Source organism: Rhea pennata, chromosome 4 (genome assembly GCF_028389875.1).
Source record: "Rhea pennata isolate bPtePen1 chromosome 4, bPtePen1.pri, whole genome shotgun sequence".
Taxonomy (NCBI): domain Eukaryota; kingdom Metazoa; phylum Chordata; class Aves; order Rheiformes; family Rheidae; genus Rhea; species Rhea pennata.
In genome coordinates this window covers 70939738-70965129 of record NC_084666.1, presented here as the reverse complement: position 1 = coordinate 70965129, position 25392 = coordinate 70939738, and the positions used below count along the sequence as shown (strand labels likewise).

Here is a 25392-nt window from a genome sequence, read left to right as displayed (position 1 = left end):
ATAATTTTTCCTCTCCCTGGCTACAAGAACCTCAACAAAATCAAGAAGTTTTTACATTTAATAAAGCAGAACAAGAAATTCATATGAAGTTCTAGCATAAGATTCTGCCTCTCATTTCAAATTGAAAACTCCAAAAATCTGCAAAAACACAAATAAGCCTGCCAGAATCTCCAGTGCCCTTCAAACTTAAAAATAACAACAAACAATGAAAAAACAGCTCCCAAACTAACCAGGCACCCTTCTCCTCCCCTATTCTGGCTTCTTATCAGCCTTCCATTCTTTCAGCCCCAAGGCTTTCTGTGTTCATACTTATCTCTCCAAATGGAAGAACTAAATATTTGTTTCTTAACAAATCTAATCTCATCATCTGATTACTCAGATTATGATGAAGATGATCATAAAACTGCACAAGTTGAGCACATGGATAAACATCTGCTGAAGCAGGAACTCAGTGTCCCTTCTTGTCTCCTAATCTAAGATGCTATAACTTGTAGCAGACCACTGATTAAATCAATCACAAAATGTATTTCCTCAAATCTCATGGATACACATACACTTGCATTCTTTTAATTCTACAGCTAGTGTTTTTCTCCAGCTCATTACATTGTTCTCTGTATATGCTGTAACTTCCTTTTTCTAGTGTCAGACTGTATTGGTTATTCTGTTTGTGAAAGCTTTGCTTAACAAGTTATCTTCTCTTAATATTTGTGGGACCTAGAACTGCCATTACAAACGCAGGGCAGAGCAAACCAAGGACACATTCATTAAAATAGGAAAATAGCCTGAAAAGATAAGATATACAGATCTCCAATCTTTCAGCATGCTTTGGGATGTCGATATGAAACAGATTCATACACTACAATCATGTGAAGGCAAGAAAAAACAGAGGATACGTAAATACCTTGTATCCACATGCTTCACACAAAAGATGGGGTTGGCATTTCCAAAGAAGGTGCACAATTCTCATTCTGCAGTCTTTGGTCCAAGGGCAAAGGTAAATGGAAAAGGAAAGGACAATTAAAGCCCTGCTTCCCTTTCTGCACCTGGAGACAGCATCTGTTACTACAGCAGACCATTGCTTTTTATGGGTTAACGTGCAGGCAACAACCTTAAGACTTGCCTGCGATATGCTTATCACGCTCGTACCACAGACCCAGCGTAAAGCTATTAGCAGCTGCACACAAGAGAACGCCCCCAGCGTTCAGGCCGGTTCTCTTGAGCGTGCAGGGAATTGGGTTAGCGACACCAGACGCGAGGCAGCCATTACGGGCACGGTCGGTGCGCGTGTCCTCTCTCCCTGCGATGCTGCTGCTCCAGGCGAGAGCCAGACCCCTCTACCAAATCCAGCGGCAGCCGATGCTGAAGAGACACACAGAGAACGCGAGATGGACACAGATGGCACAAGTGACAAGTTAAACACTACCGGGTTGCAGCACTCTCTGTGCCGACACAAAGGCAGGTTTAGCTTCTTACCGGCCTATGCTGATTCAGATTATGAGGTTAATAAAACTGTTGCAACATTTTACCAGATATTGCAAAATATCTACTTACTTCCTCTATCCAGTGAGCTGATAGCAACAATGTGATTTTACTGAACCCTGATGGACAACAGAATATTGCTAGGCTGCTCTCACTGCAATAAGGCACCTTCGTTCTTTGCTGTTCACCTTGTCCTAATACCTGCTGACACTCCTCTGCTGCCTTAAACTACAGCGCTCCTTGTTTCAGCTCATCAGCTGAATTTTGATTTCTCTCTCTCTAAAAAATAGAAATAATAAAAAAAGCATTTCTAGTTTGTGAGTTTTTAACTCTAGGTTTGTGAGTTTTTAACTCTAGGTTTGTTTGGAATTTTACTTTAAAAGCTTTCCAATCTTTTTTATTATTTCTAGGGGTGATGAAGTTTGCTTTAGAAGAAAGTCGGATTCTCTCCAAAACTCTGGCCAGCCTGAAGTCCTAGCATACATACAGACAGTGATCCCTCTCTGGGAGTACTTCCAGTTTCTGGCAATCAGGAGTTTAAAGATTTTCTAAATTGAAGTAAGCATTTTAATCACCTTCTGAAATGAATACACATCTATTTACTAGATCCCATTACATACGTGGCCTATATGCAATCCTGTGGCAGCATCTTCCACAACGTAATGAGGCACTGTGAGAACAGCTCCTTTACCTGTATGAGTCTGTTAACTGAAGATCTAGCCACCCATTTTAGTATTAAAATAACCCCAGAACAACACACACATCACCGAATAAAATGCCACAACACCTCCTAAAACCCTTCCCCAGCACCCATAGTGCAAGCTACAAAACAAAATCAGTTGAAACTACTAACTAAACCACACAATCACCCCCCAGGAAAACCCAGTCCGCACCAGGACTCTTGCAGCCCGGCGTCCTCACAAGACCTCGCATACGCTGCCTCCTGAATACCAAGGTACAGACTGCAGCATCTCACAGCCCTGCTAGCACAGCTGCCAAGACACAACGCTGAAAATGAAAAAGGTGAGAGAAAAATGGGATATGAGCCCAAAAGGAGAAACACAGGGAAATTCCTGAAAAAAAAATCTGTCTCTGCTCGTGCTTGCTTTATAATGGTAATAAACCCGGGAAAAAAAAATAGGTGAAAAATCAAGGGCAAGATGCTGGGAAGAAAGTATAAAGCTAAAAATAAATAAACACTAGTATTTTTTTACTACAGGGGATGGCTGCCAATCAGTTTGACAGCTGCTAAAGAAAGATTTTGTACAAGTTGAAGAAATACATTTTGCTGGTTGCCGACTTCTTGCATCTCTCTGCTAGGTACAGCCCTAAACTCTGCAAAGTGCAGAGCATTTGAGCCTTGCTTTAGAAGGACAAACCTCAGCTTAGCCTGCTGGCCACAGCCTGCATATGAGCAAACGGGTTAAGCAAGCCCTACCAAATGAAATGGAGGTTTCTGAGCCTAATCCAAAGCAAAGCAAAATGGTCTGCATCTTCACTCATTTCACTGAGCTTTTTACCAAATCTTAAGCACACACTTTCAGGAGTCCACAGCAAAAGTAACAGATGATCTGGTCTACTCAACTAGATTCAATAGCAATTCTGATTAGTTTTAAATATAATACAATTTAAAATATAATATCTAAAATATTTGTACACAGCAGCAGCAACACATGCAGATTACATTGTCAGACTTTGTTTAGGGGAGAAGCTATTCTTCTTGCTTACTGGCTATTGCTATTGTACTTCTCCGTAACTCTGGGTTCTTTGTACTCCGATGACTCTTACTGAATTCCTGTAAATCCTGTTAATCCAGAAACTGCAGTGCCCAGCAGAAGCAGCTCAGTGAGAGAGTGGATCTCTCTCAAGTACTCAGCAGTGAGCACAAGTGACTATCTATAATTCTGGTACTGCAAGGCTTACCCTGGTTTAGAAGCAAGCATCAGCGACACCACCCCTAGCATGAACTCAGGATAACTAGAAAAATGCAAAGCATCTCTAAAGTGGTATAGAAAGAGTGAGCCCAGGAGCACCTGAAACAGATTTGGGATACAACTCTGTTATACCTTCAGTCAAAGCGTGAGAACCAGCCCAGATCCTTTGGCTGCACCAGCGCAGAACTGTGCTTATACGTCCACCTGAGAGTCAGGGCTTGCAGGCTTGCGCAGAACCTCACTCTAATGCTTCAAAACGGTCTGGGGACAAGCGTACACCTCACTAGCAGCTCTGGGACAGAAGTACGCAACTATCTGTAACTGGCCTTAAATAGGCATGTTCACAGATGAATACAAACTGTGTGGTAACCAGGCTTGATTCAGCTCTACTGTCCTCCTGGCAGCAAAATAATTAGTTACCCTTCAGTTAGAAAGATTGCCATCTAAAAGGAAGTAAAACCACAATTCTGCTTTAAGACTGGATGTTCTAGCCCATGTCCCATCTGTTCTCTGTGGGCAGCACCCATTCGCCCGTGCCAGGAGAGTAAAAGCAACAGCCACTTCCAGCTTCAGCTCCTGCTCTCAGAGCCTTGATGCAGACCTGCATGGTGTTAGTAGCACCATGATGTAAAACTTCTGTGTGCATGTAAACTGTCTCAAAGTTCACTGATGGTTTCATTTTGCTTTCAAACTTTGTTGGCAAATACTCCTGTCAGAAGAGATCCAACGATCCTTTTCTTTATCCTGATGCATATAGCTACAGTGACAATAGCAGCAGCTTTCACTTGAGGTTCCCAGGCACCAGAACTGTGAAGTTGGGCTTGCTCTTCTGAAGAGGTCCCCTCCTGTGGTCCCTCCCATCTAACTCCAGCTGAAGGCAAGAAGTTGTTATGCGCTGTGAAAGCGTTGCAAGAATGGCTTGTTTTTTGAGAAACAGAGCCTGACAAGACATGGATTACACGAGCATCCCCATTTTGCAAAACCTAGGTTTCCAGAGGAGGAAGGGAGTTGCCCTGCACTCAAACACTTTAAAGCATGGAAAAATAATATTTAAAAGTTTTTAAAAATACTTTCTCAAGCACTGCACTAGAAACCAACATTTGGGAAGGAGGCTGACAATTCTGATTTAAATTAAGAACTGTGGTGTCTTTTGTTGCCCTTGAAGTCTTGAGCTTTCAAAGTTCACCTCTTTCTCATGGATTAAAAGCTGTCTTTTCCTGGGGAAGCTGAGATCCTCACATAATCACAGGACTCTAGGAACTTTCAAAACTCTGCACATCGTGAGACCTGTGGCTATCGCTGTGACAAACCACAGGAGGGCTGGAGGAGAGCTTCCAATAGCATTTCTGGCAGAACTCCCTTTTTGTGTCATGGTCTGAATTTATCTTCCATGTGAGTTATCTCCATACTCTTCTCCCCATGTAGTCCCCTCCTTTGTCCTGTGCCCCATCCTGCCTCTGTATTTTCCCGCTCACCTCACGCACTTGTGTGCTCCCAAAATGTTCTTTCTCCTGGCAGAGGGCAGTCTCAGGCAGAGACTGCCTATTTGCACAGTAATACCCACTGCATTGCTAGCAATGGATTTTGTTTATGATTCTCATTTTCTGACCAAATTCTGTCTCTCACCCAGCTAGACCTCAATCACACAAGTCTCTTGGCCGGTGTTCCTAGAGGCAATGCAGACCGAGTTGCCTCACCAAAGGGCGGCACATACAGCCGGAGACGGCAGGGACTCCTACGTCCTGGCAACAGCACTACGCTGCAGCGACAGGCTCTCTCTGTGCAAGTGTCTTCCCAAGGTTACAGCACTTGTTAAAAACGCTTTCTTCTGCAAGGTGTGTAAGTATGTAAAATTCCTTGCCAAAAAACAGGCTTGCTACAGAATACCACAAAGAGCTTGGCAGTCTTTCTCCTCCAAGGTGAAAGGGAAGGATAAATAGGTTTACGAAAACAGCCAAATCAAACAACAACTATACTAACTGGCAATAAACTGTAACAGTTATATAAGCTACAGTTATACTATGGTTCATATCCTTGGTCATCCTAGCAGGGACAGGATGTGTTGACGAAACCCATGGGGATATGCTTTGTCTTTTCTTTTTTAATTACATGTTATTATATTTAACCTCACTATTTATCATCACATTCTTTCCTATTTCAGTTTCCAACACTGGAGGTGACTTTTAAGGTGATGCAGCCTGACTTCAAGGGTAAATCAAATTTCAACAGGAATGTGTGCCTGCACAATCCTGATGCACACAGGAGAAAACCAGCAACACGCTACCCATATCGGGCTGGTGGCTCCATTTCAGATAGCTCACCGCTACACTACTTTTCCTCAGCTTATTATTGAGTAAGAAGAAAGTGGTGTTTGCAAGACATGTACAGGAGCACTGCACGTACCTTTCAAACACCACTTTCATGTTTCACTTTGAAAGCAACAAAATTGTCCGCCAACCAAGCAAGAATTTCATTCCTTATCTATCCTGCTATCTTTGCCTGATAAAATCAGGGTGAAATCTAACCCCCTCATTAATGCATTTCACACAACTGAATACATTTGAATGCTGATGGCTGATGGCTGGCAAACAGATGCCCTGTTTTCCCAGAGAACAGTTTAACAACAGCCAGTGATAAATACTTTTTTCTTATAGAGCAGTGCCAATGTGACTTCATTTTAAAGCAGAGGGCTCATCTCTAGAGGTGAAAGTATAATGCTGGCTTAGCGTTCATGCAATTCTTGCTTTCTCTGCTAAGACTGAGTCAACTAGTGACAACTGGGATAGTGGGGTTTGTGTGGATATATCTATTGGGAGCTAAACCAAGACCAAAAATACATTTTGTGTGGTCAGGAAAACATAACTACTGCTGAGTAAGCCTGTCTTGGAAAGGCTGTCTCTACAGGACAAAGGATATTCCCCACTTCTAACATGCTTTCAGTTCTTTGAATGCAAGTTTCCAGAATTTCATAATGACCTTTTCCTTAAAAATATTCCCTCAGTACACACAATGTGGATACTCATCACGTGGCAGAAGCAACCACAGCAGTGGTGGCAGCACCCTAATTAGGCTGGATTTGCTGGTTTCTAACTGTATTATCATGCCTAGAGAAGTATACTGTGACAGCACTTTTTTTTGCAAGTAAGGAAATTCTGTCCTGGAAAAGTCTACAACAGGAGAAACATTTATTGTGTAACATAAGAACTGTAATTTTTAATTCTCACATACCATCCGAAAAATTAAGCTTTCCCCATATATCATTATTTTAATGATGACACTGGGCTTAGTATTAAAGAAGGGAATAGATAACATACATAACAGGCACCTGGCAAATGACATATCCATTCTCATTTATGAGCATTATCCTAATGGAAAAGAACTACCCCAAACTGCATGTAATTAGAGAAGAAGGATGCGGAGTCCAATCAGTCATTACAACAGAAGTTTGCTGCAGCCTGTGATTAACCCAGGAAAGGCAAGATGATCTCACCATGTCTGCTGCTGCCTCCTGGCTGTAAGAAGCTTAACCAATGTGAATGAAGAGGCTAGCAGCCGAAACCGCTATCACACTGGCTTTTTTAAAATAGTTAAAAATATCATCCCTTCTTCCTGCCTTCACCTCAGCAGTTGCTTCCTGTTTTTTCACGTTCTCACTTTGCTCCACCGCGGCCTAACGCTGACAACAAGTACCATAAAAAGCACAGAATAATCTCGCTGGTAAACTGCCTCCTCCTCAACACTTTCTCAAAAAACAAGAGAGGAAATACAGTATACTACAGCCACTTTTTGTCTGATGTATTGAGGCTCTGCAGGAAACCAAATGGCTGCAGGTTGGAAGCCTTCAATGTTTAGAGATAAAAATCTGAGCAATTCACTGCTGTCTTCCTAAAGCTGGTAAATGCTCTTTTGAGGGTACTGACTCAAAACTGTACATTCAGCCAAAATCTCAAAGCAGCTCACCTCAGTCACACAAGTTTATAATATGATTTCAGTGGGACTGTTATATGTAAAGTTGTCATTTCAGTCTCAGGCTCTTTTTTTTTTGGTTTACTGGAGACCATTGACTTTATGTTGTTGCACTTTTGCACCGCTATGGAATCTGACCAAACCAGAGACAACAGCTAGACAGCCTAGCTTATTATTATTTTAGTGAACGAGGTCATGCCTGTAGGACATGGGGCAGGTAGGAGTTTCCAAACAACCTGGGACAGGATAATGCATTCCAGATACCACCTTGCAATGCCAGAAGAAATGACACTTTGCAATAACACGTGTCCTGCAGATAGTAAGTTGCACGATAGCTCTTTATATCAAAAAAAAAAAAAAAAAAAAGAAAAGAAAAAGAAAAGAAAAAAAAAAGAAAAAGAAAAAAAAAGTTGAATGGCCTAACCGTATACAGGGTCTCCAGTCACTTAAACCTAATGAAGGCATATGTTAGACGTGGATATTTTGATAAAAATCTTACTCCTACAAAACACACCACATCTTCAGTCTCCACTCAGACCTGATAGATGATGTTAAAGAATAAACAAAACATAAAACCCATATCTGAGAAACCTCCTGATAACAGTGACTTCCTTCATGGCAGATCTAAGCAGACAAAAACAAGTTATTGTTCAGGCTCCTGTCTTAACACCACTACCACCACCCCAAAACAACAACAACAAAGTGAATTCTGTATTGGTAAAATTAACCCCCAAACCTTAACTAACTTTGAGGCCTGAATTCACAGTATCCGGAGAAATCTTCAGGACAGAGAGAAGCTCTGAAGTGGTCTCAGCCTGCCCCATGAGCACGTGCCCCAAGGATGTGCATGAACGAGACTGCAGTACTTTCCCCCAGCAAAGAAGCCAATTCTTTCATCAAGCCTTTCTCACGGCACCTCAGCCTCTGCGCCACAAAGAGGAGCACCAACAGCTGGGCCATATGATGGCCCATTTTAGAAACAACTCATTGTATGTTGTCTATCCCACAGGTGTCTGATGGTAATAGCTTCTCAGAATTTCCTTTGGAGGTGACCCAGGAATGTAAAATTCAGTAACAATCTCAGGAACCACCCTCCTTCCTTTTATTAGAACCGTCTCCTAACAATGGCTCATTCAAAATACATATTTATATTCCTGCATTCACTGTGGTTCTATCCTTCCAGCTGCAAACTGCCTGTAGCTTTTTATCCTATGTTTTAAATGTAGTATTTCATTAGCTCTGCTTCTAAATTCTTGAAAATCACAATGCTTGGAAGAGGCATCCTTATTTAGTAAGTGTTTGAGACTTGGGAAACCCCACCTGTGTCAGAACCAAGCTAAAAACCAGAAATTTTTCCTCAAGACAGCATATATTAAAGAGATAGTAATGTAAACCCCAGAATCTAGTGCAATAAGATCTCTCTTCTTAGCTATTTTATAATATTTCTGATTTCACAGAACCAGAAATGGTAAGCTGGTGTGTCGTATTTTGCACTCCCTTTTAAAGCTAGTAATAATACTGAGAGTCAGTTACTGGAGAAGTGAGAAGCCAAAACTCTGCCCATTGTGAAATGGTACAGCGCCCTGGACCTCTGAGAGGCCACGCAGGTTTACACCGGCTGCTGCTCCATGCCGACTCTGTTGAGGCCTGCATCTTCCAAGAACAAGCCTTCAAGCCTTATGCTGAGCCTAATGCTGGACATCTCCTCTCTTCTCCCTATTTCTTCTGGATTTGAGCCAGAAATAGTCCCAATTCCATTTATCAGGTGGCCACACCACGTGGGAGACACCAGTAAAGGACATCAACTTTGACATATCATTCCTCAGGATGATTGCAAAACTGCTTAATGACTATAATTAGCATTATTTGAAATGACGGCTCAAACAAGTTACACCGCATCTTGTGTTTAACAAAGCCTCAGGTTTACTGAAGCTGGCTGGCTTGACCAAAGCCAACAGTGTCGGGGCAGCGTGACGAACGCTCCCTGTGTATCTGTCCCTCCAGCCCACCTTCATGTATAGTCTTCAGCTACCTGCAATTGCTTCAAGGTACAACAGCAAAACATATTCCCAAGCGTTCAAAGAGATGCAACAGCTTCAAGTAATTATTTAGTTCACCTCCTAATGCCCAATTGCTCACATCAGTCCAAGTTCCTTTTTAGTTCCCTTCTGAGCAGTATTAGCTGCTCTCGCTCAGACTGCCAGTACATTTAACCTGTGAGTCTTAGAAGCAAGCTGAGGTCACACTGCACCTTGCTAGAGCACAGCTGTGAAGGAGCAGGGCTGTATGATATCTTTGTCCTTGTTTCTAAGTCAGCTGGAGTGGAAGCTGGCAGGGTTTGAAAACAGATCATTCACAGCTTAGATCTTAACTACTAGACTCACACTGAATGTAGATGCCTTGTGCACAGAGGCCTTTTTAAAGGAGTGAGAAAACATACGGCAACCTTAGAGCTGTTACAAAAATCCAGACAACATGATTGACTTCCGCACAGGACCTCCTTGGAGATAATCACAAGATACTTTATAAGCCATCTGAAAGCTATGGATGCATAGTAGATTTCCTACCACAATTTTTTTGTTGACATCCTATTTATGGATGTAATTTTTATTACCATAAAGTAGGCTTACATATGCAGTTGGAGAAAGGCATAAAAATTGCTATATGCTAATGTAAAGACAGTCATCCAGCCTACTCTGTGTAATTAAAATGAGTCTCTGAAATCAAAGGAGTCTGAATCTTGAAAATGCTGAATAATCAGAAATACCAGTAAAACCAGTGTGTGTCACGAGGTACTCAACATTTTTGTTCCTGTTCTTTTCCAAGAAATACCTAAAGGCCCTAAAATACTCTGCCATTTTATTGGATGTTACATGTGACCATAGAGATGCTTAACATTTACAGCTTGAGCAGATAAGATAGAGTGGAATTAGGAATTGGTACTTTTCCTGTCTTTTCTTTAGAAACTAACACTGTTGGAGATCACAGAAAAAAAGTAGAGTCAAGCATCTGCTATCAGTGATTTAACTACAAGACAGCTTCTTCATCTCTTCCTACTTAAGGACTCCTTGCAGCCATTAGTTTAGGAATCTGGCTTTGGAGATCTGCCTTTAAAACACTACTAAAATGTACTGAAATTGAGAGGTGTGTCCCCTTGACAGATTACTGCCACAGAACAAGCTCTGAATCAATAAAGGGGCAAAGACAACCGGTCCCTTTGCTGAAGTACAAACTAGGAAAACAAGCAGGTGTACAGCATATGCTGCTGTCAGCATCTGGGAAAAAAATAGGCCAGTCTTAAAGCTGAACAAGAAAAGGACATTACTGACCTGGGCATGACATCAATCTGAGAAAAGCACTTGCAACCACTGCAGATCTGTAAGTGTCCCTGCAAGGAGGAGAGTGCTTTTAGAAAAGGCACTGTTGCTCTTCAGAAAGCTCAGGCGGGGCACAAGATCAGCTAGGGTATGAACACATGACAACAGAAAGGACGACATCCGGTGTGAACTCGGCAGCAGCCAGCGAGATACTGAGCAAGGGACTCCACTCAATTTTTTTCTTCTTCTTAGATATGAACTTTATTTCTGCACACAGCAAGGCTGGTAGTTTGTTCTGAATGAAGCCTGCAAATCTATAGTCTATAGTAAATAGCAGAGCAGGGTAGTGAGCACACCAAGCATGAATGGAGAAGTATGTGAACAGAGAAGGTCAGAAGTGTAACATTTGCTTAATCTGGATTATGGAGCTAGGAAACTAAGATCAATTTATTCACTATTCCTTGTATAATTGTAGTATCAAAAACTCAGGCCCCAGGCCAAGAAACTTAGCTGTCACTAAGCTGAGGAGTCTATTCTACTCCCTGCTTCTGTCTGGCTCAGCTGCCAGTCCAGTCCAGATAACTACTGTAGCTTGATCCTCACTAGCTCAAATCTGTTCACTCTGCTCCCTAATTTATTAACAACTACAAACCAGAAGCTTGGGCAGCCAGGAAAACTGGTGGATTTACTCTATGTCAACAGAAAAACAACATCTTCGCAAATGCAGACTGCCATGGGCGGTGGTCAGAGACAGCTGTGCAGGTGTGTAGGAAAATCCCACATCAGCTCTTCGAACCTCTCACTCATTTCCTTTCACAGGAGGACAGGCAAATTGTTTTTCCCCATTGCAAGAACTTTGCCCTTTAATTTAAGGGAAAGGTTGTAATCCCTGGAAATTCATGTTGCATTTCAAAGTTAGCGTAGCTCAAGCCTAAGTTTTTTGCCACAAAATGGGAGCATGAAGTTAGTCCATAAACGCTGATCCCTGGAACACTATTCCTCTCCCACATACACGCGGCAGGCTTTACCTCACTCGGAGGTAGAGGAAGAAAGTAAGTTGGTCCATGTGATACAAAAGTTTACTGGCCCTCTGCCTCCTCAACCCAGGCTTAAATGCTTTTCCAGCACCGTTTCCCCATCTGTCACTTATTCTGTGCTCCCTGCCAGAGCATTTCACAGCTTCATATAGCTCAAGGCCAGGAAGCTGTTCAGAGAAAAGGGATTTTTTTTTATAAGCATGTTTTGCACTATGGTATATTATCCTTTTGAAACACTGTTTTAATGATGTTTAGGTATTTGTGATGGTGACCACATTCATTTTTAAGCATTGCTCCATCTTCCTAAGCCTCTGTTGGGTAATTTTTCCTTTTTCCTGAATTTTTGTGAACTCTTAGGATTCTTTCTTGCAGTGGCTGACAAAATTAAACGCTATTCAAAACGTTGCTCCCTCTCACCATTTAGAAAACAATTTTAAGTGTAGGGACATAAGAAGCAAAGGAAAAAAAGAAAAAAAAGAAAGAATGTGAGGCAACTTAAATGAAAGATGCAGAAGCGCAGAAGGGGAAAGCCCATCTTCCCAAAGACTGTCCTCTTCAGTCACAGACAGGAAATCAGTTATCAAGAAAGGCAGAATTAGTCATCAAGTATATGTGACTGATTAACCATTTCAACTATCAGAAGTGAAGAATTTCAGATGAAGATTGGGTCACTTCACAAGCTTACCTCAGTTAAATCCAGGTCACTGATCTCAGTTTAAGAGCACATGGGTTTTGGCTCACACACGGTCAGCCTCAGAGAGGGGGAAGGGAAACTGCAATAAAACACTGCTCTAGTTCAGGGTGTAACATTCAGGTTTCTCACATGCATTCATTCTCCAAAATGCTCCCCAAAGAGTAAGCTAAAAGGTTCATCCCAAAATACATCAAACTGTCTTTAACTCCACTGCGCAAAGCTTAGTGAGATCCAGAACATGGTCTGCCAGAAAGCAGGAACGGTTCCACTCTTCTTTTCATTCAAGAAGTGAGAAGCTGGTTCATTAACCACTCAGAAAAAGGATCAAGGAAGTATTAGGAAGACTGCATAAGGTGACTGGAAAACTACTTCCTGCAACCAGACAGAGAACTGACGAGATCATGACAAGACCCAGTCAATGCCTTTTTGTGCACATTTGCTACTGCTCTCGCTGCATTTACACTAAATGATAGGAAACTGTTACAACAAACAATTGCATGGAGAGCTTTGGTCTTGAAAACATCATATAGCACATGATATGCACACCAAGTTCTTTGGGGACAGATTTCTTAGGATTTGCAGAAGTCCCTAGCACAACCAAACCTTCATCAAAAGCTGGATTAGAAATTCCACAGCCAAACTTCATGCTCGAGCACGGACTCACTCAAGGATCCATCCTGAAAGCATCTCTTTATCCTGTGAAGGCAAATCTATGCATCAGAGCAAATCCCTATTGGAGTCAATGAAATATGCACACCTAGAAAAAAAAGAGGTCAAAACTGCTGCAAGGACAAATGATACTACAAGCTCTTTAAGCAGCCAGAATTCTTGTCCCAGTTTAATAATTTCATGTGAATAACCCCCCCTCAACACTTTGTTTCCCTACTCCCATATTCTCTATCCGGCCACAAGCATTTGTGCATTTTAGTATTCTCCTGGGACTTCATTAGGATCATTATCTGCTCTTTAAGATGGCAACATTGCTCTGTATGAGGCAGGGGCATTTCAGGACAATCACTCGGGACTGTGGAACAGAAGGATTTAAAGGCGTTCTGCTGGCTGGCTGAAGTGCCACATCTAAATGCCCTGTTCATTCAGCTCTACCACATCTGCTCCACTTTCATTCTAAATCACCTGCCTACGTATTGGATGACCGCAAGAATGTTGTTAGCTGGCTTCATGCCAGAATAGCAACTACGGTGTTTGGAATAATTTCGTATCAATTTAGTATTTTCTGGTTGGATACCGCTAGTAAAAGACCAAATTTAGACCTCATAAGCTGCGGCAGCTCCACTGATAGGATTGCACCCTTCTACCGAGAGGTCAAATTTCACCTATTTAATTTTTCTTCTGGGCAGCATATTAGTTACTAACTCTAGTGTGATTTTACAATAACTGGTGTTGCTTTGATTGCCAACTAGTTGAACTCCTACAGTGGTTAAAGGCTACTTTGATTTTTGAAGCTAGACTGTAAATCCCACTGAAAAAGAGAAAAGGTTAAAACATACAAAATATGACACAAACTGAGGCTGTAGGTGGGATTCGTTAGTCACTGGAAGGCAGGCTCTGTAACTGGAGAAGCAGTAACGTGGGTTGTGTCTTGCAGCATCAGTACACATAGAACTGATGAGTAAATGCAAACGACGTTACACAGCTCACCACTAGGAATTATAGTACTAGAAACGTAGTGCAACTGAAGTTTTCTTAATAGTCAGCTTCTTAACAAAATTATTATTAGCCTTGTCTTCCTTTTATTTTCTTCTCAGAAGCCTTTTTTGAGGGGTGGCCCAAACAGAATTGTGTGGGCTCCTTCCCTATCATCTGCCTGCTTGGGCTGGCTACTGACAGGGACATCTGCTCACACTCTTGCAGGCATGTTGCTTTGGATCTAATAGACACATACAAATACTCCGCATGCAGGAACCTAGCGGAAAAAACCCTGCGTGCTACCTCATTAACACACTCAGTACATTTGTCCTCTTTTTAGGGACCAAACGTGAGTGCATTTATCGTCCATCTCTGGCAAACCTCCTGCCACCTTCCTGCCTCCTGTGGCATGGAAAACTGTAATTCTAAAATGGGTCATTTTATTATAAAAACACATTTCCCAAGCAATAGTCCCCTGAGACCCTTTATAATAAAAGTGCCTTTTGAGTTGGATACATATTGTTCCGCTATTTCCTAGTATCGACTGCACGTTTCTGCGATTATGGCCAAGCAGGGTCCAACTGGAAACGACTATCAAAGCACGCCATTTAATACAGGAATATTTCCAAGGGAAGCCTTCCAGGCCTTATGATAGAATTACATTGTCTGCCTGCTTTTATTACACTGAGGATGGTAAGTGGTCCCACGACTTGAGGTTTCAATTGCTCCCTTCAGTACGATGTGTATACTGAACACAGCCGGGAGGGATGGACTCCTCACCGAAGGGACTTAACACTTCTGTGTTATGCCTGACATACACAGGAGGAAGCTGCTTGTCCCCTCCATTTCTTGGGCATCAAGCTAAATCAGACTTAAACAATAAAGGCTAAATCAATTATTGAGTGTCAAAAAGCGTAAGCAGCTAAACTAATGAAGTTAATCCTTTTGTAATCCCCATTTGTTAAAACTTTCCTCAGCATCTTGTGACAGAGCTTGCCCAACTTCTTGGGAAATAAAGGAATGGTTTGTCTTCAGTCATAGCTCACACTAAGTCCTCATTCATTTCCAGCATCATTAAAATATGGCCCAAATTACAGGCTGAACTTAGCCTTCAGAACCCTTTGCTGTTAGGCACGACATAAGCAGCACAAATTCAGTGCAGCCCTGACCTGACGCCATCATGTGCAGGTATGGATTCTCCAAGCCTGTTCAGCCCTTGGCTGAGCTAGGTGAAAGCACATTTGTATTTAGTGGTGCTTATGCTTATGGCATAAACAGGATTATTTGAAGGACTGGACAGCAGACAAGGGCTTGAAAGCTTGATCACTTCATCCTGTCATACTGCTGTCTTGGGTGACTCTTAGAAAAACCACTTGCCCTCTCTGTGAAAAATGCCTTTGGCAATGCACCTAAGAATTGTCAAATGTTATCACATTTGCATCTGCCATTGGAATACTTGTTCCTACAAATTGGATGGAAACCAGTAGCTTATTTTACGGAGTCCTGAAACTGGGAAGCTTTCAGAGCTACTGCTTAGCTCAAGTAGAAATCTGTGTTTTCATAATCTTACACAGAACTTGCAGCTTGCTTACCAACTTTTAACTGATATCCCCTAATTATTAACATCAAGGGGAGGATTAACATGTTCTTTCAATAAATATGGAGATGTCTTAGCACGCTGAAGCGTTTTAGAACTTTCAGCTCTTGTTGCGAAACACTAGACTTCCAGAGCGGAGTAATTCTGTCATCTTGTTTCCATACAGTTCTCAGAGTATCATCTTTCTGACAAATGTTTTACCACATTACTTCTACCCCTTCCAACGCCACCCTGCATGCTTATTATGTTTTATCATTCTCCTAATGAGTCATCTCTGAAGCTAAAACTATCAGCCACAAAGTTTTTCATTAAATTGGTGCTTCAGAGTGAGGAGAGTGACAGTAATGAGAGTGACCCTTTAGTTTCATCAAGGTTAAGAAGTTAAATACTATGGGCTGATTATCCTTCAACCCTTTCTAGACTAAGGGCCAGATAGTCCACAACAGTAAGACTGCTTCTAGCAGAGCTGAGCTGTGAAGAACCACAGGTTTTTTCTTTTTCCACTTCCTGAGCTTGGGACTGGGTGACATCCAATTTCTTTCCCTGTGCAAAAAGCCAAAACAAACTAAAGCAGCCAAACAAAAAAGGACATCCTAAAAGCTACTCTGTATTGTAGCTCTGGTAGTCTGTAAGAAAATCAGGAGTTACTGAACTGCAAGTGCTTTGTCCACATTACATTCTTCGCTATACATTGTCAGAGTGGAATATCTCCTTTCTAGTCCATTCCTAACCTAGTCTTCTGACTTTCCAGATTTACTCTATTTACTCTATTTCCTAGTTTTGGAAATGCTTCACAATCACAATGGGACCCTGCATGGAAAAGGAGGTACCCTTCCTTGACCATTTGGCATAGCTGCTACTTTCAGACTAAAACCACCCTGGCAAAATTAGAACACATTGTAGGTAAAGCACCAGTCCTTTGATTTCAAAATGTTTTACAGTCTCTTATGAAGACAAAATGCCTGCATGAGATCAAAGCTGCAGAAAAACAGCTTTAGTCAGTCTGGCTATAGGTTAAGGGACTCGGTGAACTGCTAAGCTGACAGACACCATGTTTCCCTAGTACAAGAGAAATCACACTCCAGCTCTACTCCTTATGAACAGGAACATTCACCTCTTCATAAAGCCATGCAAAATCAGATTAGTGAACAGTCCACCATTATTTTCTTTTTCTGTTCCACTCAGCTGAAACTTAGGCCCAACAACCTCATTATCTGCACTCACCAGTGCTAGTCAACTGACTCCAGATTTACACAATTTTAAGATAACATGAGACCCTTTGTTATCTCCTGCTGGAAAATCCCACTGGTTCCATGACAACACTTCAACTGTTTTGCTCAGATCTCTGTTGATTTTTTGACGGAGCAGCAGCCATAGGCTTGCATGTTAACAGGGGATACGGAACCACTAGAAAATTTCTGATTAAATCTTCACCAACTTCACTGTCATCATTTGAAAAGATGACATTTCTTTTTACAGTATCCGTTTAAGATTAGTCATAAGGTAGCAAAGGATTCACATTCTGTTTGAATCTGTTGTTTTCTTGCATGAACAGCAGCAAAAATAATTGCCCAGCACCTTGCACTGTTCGTTTCTTTCTTTCTTTCTTTTTCTTTTTTTACTTCCCTTTTATAAACTGAGCTCTTTGTTTGCTCACACACTAGCGTCACTGGAAGTAGTGAATGGAAAAGTTCTTCGTCACTAGAATGCAATCTGGTATTCTGATCACACTAACCAATATTTGTCCAATGTTTTCCAAAAGAAAAAAAAAACACATATGCCTATAGAAAACCAACCTGCTCTTTGGGTCACAGCACCAACTGGTGTTAGTTACTTGATGGTCTTGAGGAGCTGACAACATTAGTTACCACTGATGAGCTATAGCAGAATCTAATGAGAGCGCTTCACAGGAAGAATACATGTAAAGGTTCCTCATTTTTCAAAATTTCAGAAAGGCCTGGTCCTCTTAGAAAAAGAGTCCAAAAAAAGAGCAAATAGTAAGATCTGCTTTGGACGTTTCGTCAATATTTCTGTCATAAGTAATTTTTTTTTTTTTTTTTTTTTGGACAATAAGGTTTCATTGCTTCCAGTTTCGAGTTCTTTCCCAGCAACCTGTTATGCATCACTTCAATTGTACTTAAACTATGTTTAAATTGAATATATTCTAGTTGCAAATTAAACTACTGCAGTATCTTTGTTAATTCTTGCCAAACTTTGCTATGCTCCCCAATCTTCAGAAAACACAGATCTTCCCAGCATTTGTGTGTATGCAAATGAATGCGCACAAGGTATTACATAACTTACGATATTTTTACATTTGTTTGGTAATACTTAACTGTAAATCTTCACTGATATACATATACAAGTCTATAAATAGGATCAATACAGCATGCAATGGCACAATCTGTGGGACTATCCATCAGAAATCTCTCCTCCGCAGGTACTGACTGCTCTCTGAGCTTCTTTGACTTGGACACGCTGACTGCCAAATCATGATGTATGAGTTGCACACCATTGACCTGGCAGGCACTTCATATAAAGGAATAATACAGGTTTGGACAGACAGGCCTGAATTAGTTCATTCTTAAAAACTGCTGCTAGCAACCAACAAGGCATCCGGAAAGAAAAGGAGAAGAGGAAACAAATAAAGTCTTAAACCTACAGCATTTCTAAGATGTGCTTATTATCATGAAGCTATCTGCTGATCAGGGGCTTCTGCAGAAGAACTGGAAGGTTTTACATCTAAGAGCTCGGCAGAACCCTAGCTCTGCAGCATGCCCTCCCTCAGCACTTCTGTTCATCCTGTCCTGCAATGAGCTGATGGGTCAATTTTGTGCTGATGGACTCCTCTGCACAAGCTGAAATTCTGACTGCAGAAATTGTGTGTCCAATGAAAGGACCTATGAATAATCCATAGACCATATGAATGATTTTACACTTAGCCATACTACTGCTTACTGGATCAGAAGTTCATCAGACCACAGTCAAGACTCCTATTGAGCAAAGCGCTTGGTATCTATTTTATGAGTTATGTTTCCTTAGTGGTAACTGTGAGGGTTGCTTGAGTAGGGGATAAGAAATATCACAGCTTACACTCTTCTTACAATCCTATTCCAAAACTTTTATTTTCCACTTCCTCAGAAGACAAGCTTCACATCCAAATCTATAAAACAATACAGCTTGGCTGGGAAAATGAACTGACATCATTTGCCAGGTGATAAGGCCTTGGAGTCTCATCTAGAGCTGGTCTCTACTGTACTAAGCACTGTACATACAGATACTAATAAATTAACAAAGCACTTGGATGTCTGTTAAAATGTGTTCCTTGTGATTAATTCCGTCTTATGCTGCTAAGTAAGACTATTTTCAGAGGGAAGAAAACAGCAGGAAAGTAAGGGAACTCAACTGTTATTACCACATTTTATTAACGTAGAATAATTGCAGCAAAATGAACAGTAGAAATAAGGGGAGCTGCAAACAACTACAACCACAGAGATTACGGATGCAGACTCTTGTTCCTGGATCATTCTGAACTTTCTGGGATGAAAATTTGGTAAAGGCCATAGTACCATCTTCCTTATCTGCCATTAATGTTTTGTAACATAGGACCACGGACTTAGAGAGAGATCGATGGGAAATCCAATCTATCCCTCTGTGGACACACCTGGTCCCTCAGGTGGTAGTACCTGACAGAAGCTCTTAGAGTAATATCTGTTAGGATTATTTGTATTTTTCCCTCTACTTCATTATTTTTCTCAAGCACACACATCCACTGCTCAAGGAAGTCAGATCAGGGGGCAAACTGGTGTTATGCTGGTTCCTAGTCACTAATCTTTCTGTCTCCATCTTTTCCCTTGTTTCCATCAATCACACACTGAATGGTGTTCCAAGTGTTGGCGAGGCACTTTTTCCGTATTTACTCAGCAGCATGCTGACATTTCTGCCCTTCCATATCTGCTGCCAATTTGCAAATATGAACTTCTAGTCACTGACTCTAACCAAGAAACAGATCAGCTAACTTTAATAAGTAACTGATCACCTATGATTAAAATTATTAATAAAGTACAAGTTGTTGTTTCTATAGAATTGTTATTGAAATCAAAATTCTTGTGTATAATAGAAAAGGATGACATACATTTGTTTTATTTTTACTATTGGCAAACTGTGCTCAGAACATTTTCAAATGATTTTTCTACTGGAAGGTATTTTCATTCTTTTGATTCAGAAGATATCCAGAACGTTTTAAAGTAAATATTATCAATCTTTTCTGTGTTCTGTCTCTTCAGAAGGTGATGCTTATCTAAATGATCCACTGTACAATACCAAATCCACTGTGTAATACCAAATACGGGATCATTTAGACATCTTGTCACATTGCACCAGTGTTTATGTTCCAAGTTTATTATATAAACAACAACACTGGATGACTCCCCTATTATAATTCTAGTTTTCCACAATAATATGGAAGTATGACTAATTACTCCCTCATATTGCTTATCTCTCTGGCAAGATACTCTGTTTGTGCCTGTGCAGAGATGTACACTGAGGAAAAGACTGAGACCTCCATTTTGATCCTTTAGCTGAACTTCTTTCTAGTCACTTCGTGTTTCACTTTTTTTAACTACACATCTGATTTTCAAGTATTTTGCACAGAGAACCAATTCTTAACCCAGATATGCACATTTTATCAGCTTTGAAAATATTACGTGTCATTAAATAACATAGATGCAAACCCAGGATTGCACTTAAATCTGCACAGGCAAGTAGATTCAGCCTATGTCACATTTTTGTCTTTAACAGGTGTTTTAGAAAATAAACAAAGTATTGCTAGAAACACAGTGGTAAAAGTTGCAGTCTTACAGCTAGAGATGGACCAAAATTTTGCAAGCAGCTTGTTTTTAATTCTGTATCAGTGAAGATTCCACAAACAACTCAGTGCAGAGCAGAGCATCATTTTTAATATAATCATGTTACTCTTGGCTTTGACTGCATCTGGTGAAGGGCATTTACTGTTGTCCAAAAAACAGAAGTGGTAATAACAAGACTTGTAGGATCCAAGACTGACAAATTTTACCACTGCTATCATACCTTCCTAGTGAAACCTACCTAACGGAGAACTTGTCTATCTTTGCTGAGCAGTCTTCTACTGACACTGTGAATTTGAGACTCATAAAAATATTATTTTCTACGTGTCCTTGTTCTACAGGATTAATTAATAGCCGCTGTTCTTAGAGGTGGCCTGACAGTTTTCAGGACTGTCCTCACGATTCAAAGAGGGAGGTGTTTTGAGGCCAATCACCACATGGAAAGATGCAGGCTCACCTGACTGCAAAGGGTGTGGAACCGAAGGTGTAACCTTGAGAAAGAAGAGCCTATGTCAAGAAAAAAAAAGGGGTGGGGGAGAAAGGGTTGAATGGATGGGCAAAGTTATCTGCCAGGTTGTAAAATTCTGAATTTGCATATTGGTGGGGATATACAGTTATATTCACGATAAACAATTCCGAGGATGACACCAAACCAAGCAGCATTCATTGTAATTCTAGAGCCAATATAATTACTCTATTAGTCAACTCTGATACCTTAGCTCAGTAATGATTTTTAGACTTATTACGGGTACCTGCTTCAGCCATCACTCTTTGCATCTACTGCAGTACTTTGCATAGACAGATCTTCACGGACATGAAAAACAATAAAAAGTTGTGAAATTTCAAGAGAACTCATTGTAGTACCTCTGAGGTAATTAAATGATCAGAATTGACTTTTTCTTCATTTCAGTACTTCCAAGAAAATTAGGTTGTTCTAAAGGCTGAAACGTGCTATCTTTATTCATGGAAATACAACTGTATTCACAGTATCCACCTCATACCTACTTCACTGGGATGTTTTGTGCAGAAAAGACAGGTCTGAGTCCTTAATTTTGCAAATAAAACAATATGAAGAAGATGAAACAGTATTTAACCCAGTGACTTGTATCTTACCATTTATAAAACAGCTTATTCTTCAAGGTTAGCAAAAATATCATACTTCCATCCTTGTTGACCTGCAAACTCCTGAAAGCATATTCTTATAATGGAATTATCATCACACTCCACACCAGTGAATAAGGGAAACATTTTGGGAAACTATGTGGAGAGGGGCGCATTTTTATTCCCTTGCTGTGAAAGGCATAAAAAAAGCTTGCTTTTCTGTAGCACAGGAGCAGCACAGTCATGCCTGGCAGAAATTTTCCAGGCAGCAGATTATTTTGTAGTCCCAGGGTTTCTTCAGGAGGCTGTAGGAAATGATTCTTGCACTTTCAAAGTCCTTCTACCCAGAAGCTGAGTGGCTCAGTGCTCCATACAGTGCACTCACCAGCCACACACAAAACTACCTGCACTGCACTGTTTGGCCTGTACTGTTTGGCTCTCTTATATCACCCTCCCTCAGTGCTTTCCTTACTCGTTTGCAGTATGCATCAAGCTCTTAAAAGCAGTACAGTTACCTTGACTGAATAGAAAGTAAAGGTGAAGTTACAACAACAACAACAAAAAAAAAAAAAAAAAAAAAAAAGGCTCCTCAAAAAGAACTTAACTATTTTCTATCATGTACCACACCAGGTGCCTTCAGACTGTCAAATCACCCACAGCATTTCAGTCCCCTTTGAGCTGCTACATGTTACAGGAAAACTTAACAATATCCTGTCTAAATCACATCACATACCCTTGGCCCATACTATCAAACACTGTGCTTTCCAAAGACAGCTATAAATCTATGGCTTGAGCACACTCAGGCTTAAGTAAAACTCACCCAACTCAAGCTAAAGATTTGCAACATAATGACTATGTATGCACCAGTCTAGACACCATACCCAGCAAGAGATGTACAGATCTGTAAGAAAGGGAAGCAAGTATCTCCCATCAACAATTAGAGACGGAGCTGAATGAAAGCAATTATGAAACTAGCTTAATCCATTTATTTTCCATAACTTCTCCCCAGTATACTTCAAATAATTTAAATGTCACATGGGGCAAATACTAGTAACGGGGAGGGGGAGGGGAAGGAAAAAAAAAAAGAAGAAGAAGAAGATGGCTTTAATGTGAAGACCCCGGCAAAACTCAGTTATCTTTTGAAGAAACACGAGCCCCACTGTCATTACCAAGCCGTAGACTCCCTGTAAGGGAAGTGGTGGAGGGAGATGGGGAGAGTAGAGAAGGGCAGAAAAGATCAGCTGAATACAGCCGGATCCAAAATTACGCATGGAGGAAGAATTAATTTAAATGCTCCATCCAGGACAGACAACCGACTTCTGAAAAACACCAACTCAAGAAGAAATGCATGGATCGCTGTATGTAACTAGCTGAACGTAAGTTCCCATCGTGTTGCCGTGGGAAAGGAAAAGTTAGTATCCGTGGGTGAATAGACAGGGGAATACTGAGCAAGATGTTATCATCTCTGTATATGACATTAATGAGACAGTTACTGGAATACAGCGCGCAGCTCCGGTGGCCACGCTTGCAAAGGGTTCAGAGAAGAGCAGCAGCGTGATTTCTGCTCCTGAACATTTGCATTCCAGGGAGAGACCAAAGGAGTGCAATCTATTTATCTCAGCAGAGACAACATTAAGTGGCTATTTAATTACTGTCCTTAAATACTTGTGCAGAGAGAGACTATCTGAAGCTAGATAGCTATTTAATCTGACAGCCAAAGACCTTACAAGATCCAGTAGCTAGAAAATGAAGTCAGAAAAGTTCAAACTGGAAATAAGATGCAAATGTTTAACAATGAGATTAACATCGGAGCCAATTATCCAGGAACACAGTAAATTCCCCATCCTTTAAAGTCATTAAATCAAGACTATTTGAAGAGGCTGGTGGGCCGGACCCAGAACTTGCTGGGAAAAAGTCTGTGGCTTTGTGGCTTATATTATGCAAAGGGTTCGACTATGGGATCACAGCAATTCCTTATGGCTCTATTAAATCTATTGGCATCATTGCTATCTCTTCCTGGGAGAAAAAAAAAAGAATAAAGGAGAAAAATATTCCTCAAGCCAAGGCCTGAGAGGACACAAGAAGCAGGCTGATCTGGGGACAACAATAGGAGTCTCAGGCTGGGAGCCCAGGGGAACTTTGGAGAGTTTGCCCCTGACTTCAGCAGGGGAAAGAAAAGGCCCATCATGGATTTATGGACTGGCTGGCACGGCTCACGCGACGTTTCTCAAAGCGCGTCCAACACGCTCACGGCACAACTACAGCGCCGACTTGTTTCGCTAATTCGGCTTTAATGTGTTTTATTATTTTAATGTAATTTAGCAGCTTGGAAGGTGAGCAGGCAAGCTTGGTGCAGTCACCCCACTCTCAGCCCAGGAAGCTGGCGCGCAGACAACACTCGGCCCAGGGCACGCCAGCAATCTGAGGCACGCAAACCCCTCAGCTGCAACAAGCCCTGGCCCCTGGTACAGGGGGCCGAGGGTCTCGCTGGCCCCTTGCTGCCTGCTCCCAGAGAAGGGCTGGGGGCAGCTTTCCCCATGTCCCTCTGCCCGGGGCCTTTCCAGCTGCGCCACCGAGTGCTGCTGCCGTGGCAACCAAGCCGCTGCCTTTGGCCACTGCGATATCCCCCCCCACCCCGGCCCGTCGCAACCTCTGCTTAGCACGGGGGAGGGGGGCACTTCATTTAAATACATATATATATATATATATATATAGTATTAGTTATATATTATATTATTGAATTTTCCAGATTCAGATACAACAAGAGAAGAATGGGGAAGGAAATACCCTTTAAAAAAGAAAAAAAAAAAAAAGAAGAAGAAACAACAAGCGCAGGCAGGATCTCAGCGCGGCGGCAGAGCCCGCAGCTCTCCGCGCCCCAGGGCGAGCGGCAGCGGGCTGAGCCCCGCGGGCGAACACACGCCGCCGCCGCCGGGCGCCCCCTCCCCTCCCCGGCCCGGCCCGGCGGGCAAGGCGGGCGGCTGTCGGGGGACACCCACGCCCCGGCGCCCCCTCTCCCCCCGGCGCCCCTTTACCTCCGCGCCGGCGCCCGGGCAGCGGCGGCCGCGCCGGCGGCAGGGACGACCTTGCGGAGCAGCGCATCGTGCGGGCGGCGAGCCCCTGCTCGGGGGCGCGCCGGCGGGAGGCGGCGCAAGGGCGACGCCGCGGCGGGCACCCCGCAGAGAGGCGCCCCGGCCGCGCAGGGGCCGCGCCGAAGCGGGCGGCGCCGCGCAGGAGCTGCAGCGGCTCGGCCGGCGGCGGCGCCCGGGCTGCGGCGGCGGCGCCCCCGCCCCGCCGCCGCCGCCGCCGCCGCCGCCTGGCTCCCCCCCGCGGCCAAGGGGAGCGCGGGCCGCCCTGCCCCTGGCCCTGGCCCTGGCCCCGGGCAAGCCCCACGGCTTGCCCCACGGCTGCCCCCCCGCCCGAGCGCACGCCGGGCAGCGCAGCCGGCCGCCCTCCGCATGCGGGGCGGCAGACTCCAGCCCCGCACCCGCGCAGCCCGCGGAGGCCGCACGGCTCGGCGAGGGCCGCCCGAGGAGCCGTTTGCTTGCAGAGGTGCGCGCGTTTGCGGGAGGCATCGCTGCACGAGCGAATGCCCAGCAGCTCTTGCCGAGGTTTCGGGTTGGACTGCTGCTTCTGAGACGCAAACCAGGTTCCCAGTACGAAGCGCTGCCCTGTTTGCCTGCAGCGAGCCATCAACACACAGATCCGTACACAAGAAACGGCAGGAAAAACATTTGGGGTTAGGATTCAGAATG

General features: G+C 42.7%; 1 protein-coding gene across 2 annotated transcripts in view; it reads right to left on the bottom strand.

Annotated features, from left to right (window-relative positions):
- The window catches only part of GPRIN3 (GPRIN family member 3), a 38158-nt gene extending 13394 nt beyond the window's left edge, over positions 1-24764 (bottom strand). The window contains exons 1-2 of one of the 2 annotated variants that reach the window (XM_062574208.1): positions 24673-24764; positions 10709-10767 (exon numbers count right to left, since the gene is read on the bottom strand). The gene's annotated coding sequence lies outside the window, so the exon portion shown is untranslated. The remainder of the gene's footprint in view (positions 1-10708; positions 10768-24672) is intronic. The other variant, XM_062574207.1, reaches the window with a different exon arrangement.
- Between the last annotated feature and the right edge of the window lie 628 nt (positions 24765-25392).